Here is a 6,000-nt window from a genome sequence, read left to right on the forward strand (position 1 = left end):
TGTATACTGTTTACATTTCTCTCTAATTCAATCAATCAAAACAAAACAATTTGAGGATTGATTGATTGATTGATGATTGATTGATGAATTACAGATTGGAGAATATAGACCGTACATTTCAAGCACAATTCAAAACAAAACTGTTAACCATAAAGCCATAAAGCATTACACTTGTTTACAATAGGGCCCACCATGTCCAATTCATCATAACAACTAGAAAAAGTGCCCTTCTGGGCACAGGTCTCCACCAGGAGAGTGTGTGTGTGTGTGTGTGTGTGTGTGTGTGTGTGTGTGTGTGTGTGTGTGTGTGTGTGTGTGTGTGTGTGTGAGTGAGTGAGACACGGCTTTGCCTGTTGTAGCGCCACCATGAGGCTGATTTGAAAACTGGCATTTCTTCCTCAGCCCAGTGGGAATATGCATGCACAGTTTCACCACAATCGGACGCTGCGTTGAGTAGTTGTGGCGATTTGTACAAAACGGGTACAAAGCGGGCTACTCCTGAAAAGTTTAGAAGCCAATCGTAGCCAATGAGGGTGGATTATGAGAAATCAAACAAACCCGTCTTGATCACATGACTATGGAGAGCATGTGTACCGATTTGCGTGAAATTTGGATAAAATCTGAAGGAGTAATATTAGAAAATGTGTTTTACATATGTCGGCCTCCTGGTGGCGCTATAAAGAGCAGATGTGAAAAATTCCAGGCAAAGGTTTTTCCTTGGCCTCTAGGGAGTTGGCATACAAAGTTATCCACAGATCTGTGCAGTTAGAGGTAAAAACACTTTTCGGCCAGTTATAGCGCCACCATGAGGCTGAGTTGAAAATGTTCATGTGGCATTTCTTCCTCGGCCTAGTGGGAATGTGCGTGCACAATTTCACGGAAATCACACGATGTGTTCATGATTTGCAGCATTTTGTTTGAAACTGAGCACTCTTGCAAACTTTGGAAGCCAATCTTAGCCAATCAGGATGGAGTCTGAGAAATCTGAAAGACCCGTTTCGTTGAATGGCTCTAGAGAGACTGTGTACCAATTTGCGTGATGTTTGGACAAAATCTGTAGGTGTACTGTCCAAAAACTTGTTTTGCACCAAGCGGCATCCTGGTGGCGCTATAACAGGCCGTTCTGGAATTTTTTGGGCAGAGGTTCATCGTTGGCATCCAGGAAGTGTGTGTGCAAAAGTTGGCATCGACCGGGTTAACGGTGCCGGAGATTAGCTGTTCACAGACGGACGGACACACGGACGGACGGACGGACGGACACACGGACGGACGGACGGACGGACGGAGTGCAAAACATACTCTCTCCCCATGCCTTCGGCCTGGTGGAGACAAACATACTCTCTCCCCATGCCTTCGGCCTGGTGGAGACAATTAGAGGCATACAAATATACTCTATATAGCAAAAAAAAACAGGAAATCATCATAGGGGAGGTAAAAAAAAGGAAAGAAACATACATACAGTGAGGGGAGAAAGGGGTGGGGGGGATTCAGGTTTTACGGAGGCCAGTTTCAGTATTGCGGCCGTCCATAGGTTTTTGATTGATTGATTGAAGAATTTATTAACAGTTTGCAGAATTACAGTACATTTCGAGCACAAACTCAATACAAAGGCTGTTAACTGTGAGTGGACGACCCAATTAAGCATTACACTTGTTTCCAATAGGGTCCACCATGTTCAAATCATCAAAACATTTAGAGACGTACAAATAGACACTTCTATAGACAGAACAGGAATTCATCATAAAGGAGGTAAAAAGGGAAAAGAAACATATACAGTGAGGGAAAAAAAGGGGTGGGCGGTGGGGGGGATTCACGTTCAGCTCCGTTAATTTGTTTGTTTTCCTGGGAGGAGCTGCGTTGGGTCCCCAAGTCGGCTCCGTGGCCGTACCTTGAGTTGGCTGTGTGGCCGTGACCGTCTCTTGTGTTGTCCTTGTGTTGGGTCCCCAAGTCGGCTCCGTGGCCGTACCTTGAGTTGGCTGTGTGGCCGTGACCGTCTCTTGTGTTGTCCTTGCGTTGGGTCCCCAAGTCGGCTCAGTGGCCATACCTTGAGTTGGCTGTGTGGCCGCGACCGTCTCTTGTGTTGTCCTTGCGTTCGTGTTTGGGGGATTCCGATTTTACAGGGGCCAGTTTCGAAATGCAGCCGTCCGTAGGTGCCCTTTGAGAGCGGTTTTAAAGGAGTCAAGGGATTCGCAAGTCTTAATGACTGTTGGTAGGGCGTTCCACATTTTGGTGGCATAGGAGCGAAAATAATGTAGTCCCTTGTTTGTGCCAAATCTGGGTTGCACATGGTTAGTTGCGCTCCCTCTGGTGTTATGGGTGTGGACTTCGTTGACATTAAGGAAGTATTTAGCCAGGTACATGGGTATCTTGGTGCTGTATCGAATCTTGTGGACCAGACCCATTGCAAGCTGCTGTACTCAGTCGTCAACGGAATAGATAATGGCTTCTGAAAAACATTAGTTCTCAAAGTGAGGTCTGCATGGGGACCCCCAGGCAGGGGTCCTTGAAGGGGGTTCCAGGGGTCCTTGAAGGGGGTTCCAGGGGTCCTTGAAGGGGGTTCCAGCGAAATTTGTGAATATAGCGTCACAAGTTTAACCAATTTAACCCTATCACAAAAACATGCAGTAATCCTGGTCTCTAAACTGCCTCCCCCTGGCCAGCCGGGGCGCCTGATGGAGGGGAAAGGAACTGATAAACATGCAGTAATCCTGGTCTCTAAACTGCCTCCCCCTGGCCAGCCGGGGCGCCTGATGGAGGGGGAAGGAACTGGTTGGAATAACGTGTTCCTTCCACGTGCTACGTCCAACCAGGGAAACTCCCCACTGTCAGGTGTAAAGGAGCGACTTGGACACTCATGCATGAAGGAAGCATGAGTTCAAGTCCGTTGCTCTCCCCAGGTTGGCGGAGGGTGTGTAGAGCCCAGGATCACATTAGATAATTGACACAGGGGTGAAAAATGGGTTACAAAATCGTGGGATAAAAAATATATTAAAAAAATTAAATAAAAATGAACCCTATAGCCTATATACATTGGCTATTGGAAAATAGCAGCTCTACAAGCTCACACTGTGTCGTGACGAGACGTGAGCTTGTAGATCTGCTATTTTTAATAAAACATTTTTAATACATTTTAACTATAGAAATCTTGAAGGAGGGGTCTCCGGCACTAAACCTTGTCAGATGGGGATCCTTGACCAAATAGCCTATGGCTACATTTATATACATTTGGGGGTCCTTGACATGAAAAAGTTTTCTCAATACTATAGGTGGGGATACAGTTCTAAATAATACATTCTGGGATGAAATTTGTAAGTAGTGAAATGAAATTACACTGTTCCTCATTTTGCTGGGGATGTCGTCATCATCTTCACATGATGAACAGAACATAAAAAGTAAAGTTCTTCCACCACTAAGTCACACACTTCTATTTTAACAAGTCACTTTGACACAACTAACTTTGAGTCAGTGGTGTGTGTGTGGTGGACTGTCTGGTGGTAGAAGTGGGTCATTTATTTTGCCAAACTTCTTTTCAAGGAGGAACAGCGTTAGGGTGTAAAAATGATTCCTTCCCAGAAACAGTGAAATGTTATACATGTACTCTGAACTCTGCCAATTTTGTTTAGTTTTTTTACTGAAGGAATGTGATCGTTTTGAATGAGAGTGCAGTCACTTCAGTCTCTTTCAGCTCATTACTTGGACAGTTTATTGAAATCAGCCACACATTTCTTATGCTCTGCCTTCTGTAATCTACAAAACAAATATTTGAATCAATACCCTTTGACTTGGCTTTCCGAAATGACGTCATTTGGCAGCCAAGTCTATGGACTTGTTTAGAGTCTACGGAAATTATAAATTCCAATTATAAATTGTTTAGGGTAGTTAAGATGAAATTATTTGCCAGCCAAATCTATGGACTTTTATATCTGGTTAGTGTAATTATGATGTAATTCTTTGCCAGCCAAGCGTATGGACGTACATGTTTGTTTAGGGCAGTACATTATGACGTAAGATGTCATCTCGCTGATAAAACTACATCTTCTAATAAATATATTTCATTTTTCACGTTCATGAGAACATGCCCCCCAAATTCACCCCTTAATACACGAGTGTGATTTTTAAATGTGGTACCGTAAGAACACAACATAAGCTGAGGGCATGCGTATATCAGGTATGTCTGATATAGTTTAGCTCTAGTCCATAGCAGAGTAATATAGTAAGAGAGTGGCGACACTAGCGTTGACTCCCATTGTAACATTGGAATGCGGAAGTGCTCATTCTATCTCAATGGGATAGTTCCAGCCATAGGAGCAATGTTTGGAACTATAGCCCGCACCCGCTTTGCAGAGAGATCACTCTGGTCCATAGAGCCCTAATGCTGTTGCTGCCGTTGCATTAGAGCTATGGGACTTTCAATGAAATGCCCTCGCATGAAATGCAGACCAGCCTCTCGACTTCTGCAAAAAAAACAAAAAAAATAACGTTTTCGCTACTCAGCAATAGGAAGACGTAGGTAGCACCACACCCCTGAACATCAGTCATGGGGCCTATATATTATATATATTGTTTTACTGGCACCAAATCAGGAATGTGTGGTCTGAACATAAACCGCATACTGTCAAATTCAAGAGGAATGCTCCCGTTCTCCTCTACTCTCCTTTCCTTCCTGTGCTGGCTCAGTCAGTGTGCTGTGATATACACCAGGGGTTCTCAACCCGTGGGTCGCGACCCCTCGGGGGGTCGCCAAATTATTTTAGGGGGTCCCCAAATTATTTTCAAAAAAAAAAAGAGAAAAAAAAAAGATTTCTTTTATTTTCACGATTTTTCTAAAATAGCAGACCTACAAGCTACGAGCTTGTAGATCTGCTATTTCTCAATAGCTAAATTATAACAATGCTTAAAACACCAAAAGGGGTTCCCGCCCAAAATGGTTTAAGGTTATTGTAGCAGTCAATTTATATTGGGGGTCGGGAGGGGGCGGGGCGGGGGTCCCGAGACATTGCCAAAGCATTTCCGGGGGTCCCCGGCCAAAAACGTTGAGAACCCCTGATATACACCATTACAATGATTGACCTGTGATATACACCATTACAATGATTGACCCAGCGGCCACCATTGATCTGTGGTATAGCAGCCAGGCAGCAGCACCCTGCACTTCCATCTGTGTGACATGCTTTGATCAATGGTTGATCACAAAATGAAGCCAGTTTAATTGAAATCCTAATATAATAAACTCAGAATATTCAACAATGTCTGGAATATTAATACCTGGGGGATCGATTTATCACATTCTGCAGCAGGATACGTTCTGAGCATTAATGGATTTCTGCCCCTGTGGGTGTTGGGGGAATAAAATGGAATCTAATCATCCATAATCATATATACCGCAATGGTCATGCATGGGCCAATGCTGAGGTGCCACTTTCGGACTCCTACCATACTATAGATTGCCAGATTAGCATCTGAACATCTCTCCTATTAGCCCAGGACTGTTTATATTCTCAGTCGAATGCATATACTTACTATACACTAGAACAGGAAAAATGTGTTCAGTTCAGGTGGCTGTAGTGTAGACTAACTACACTACGAGATCATTCAGAGGTTTGGGTGCATCGCGACTCGTCTTGAGCTTGTAGATATTATATATCATAGGCCCAGTGGCGAAAATAGGCTTTTATCAGCCATGGGTATTCTGATGAAAGGGGCCCCTCACATGCACACACGTGTGCGTGCACACGCTGACGCACGTGAGCAAAGCGAGACTGGAGAGCGAAACTCGGTTAATTTGGACCATTTGGCACGGTTCTGGCACGGTTCTACACGTTACTTTGGCCAAATATTAATCTACAAACTCATTCATTAGCAGCATCACGTGTGCTGCAGTGCAGAATGTGAAAGAAAACTTTCATATCAGCAATAATACTCACAGAGTGAAGTGAAACTGATTAAAGGAGTAGTTCACCCAAAAAATTACTTATTTCCTATCAATTACACACCCCATAT

This window comes from Electrona antarctica, assembly GCF_951216825.1.
Source record: "Electrona antarctica genome assembly, chromosome: 22".
NCBI lineage: Eukaryota > Metazoa > Chordata > Actinopteri > Myctophiformes > Myctophidae > Electrona > Electrona antarctica.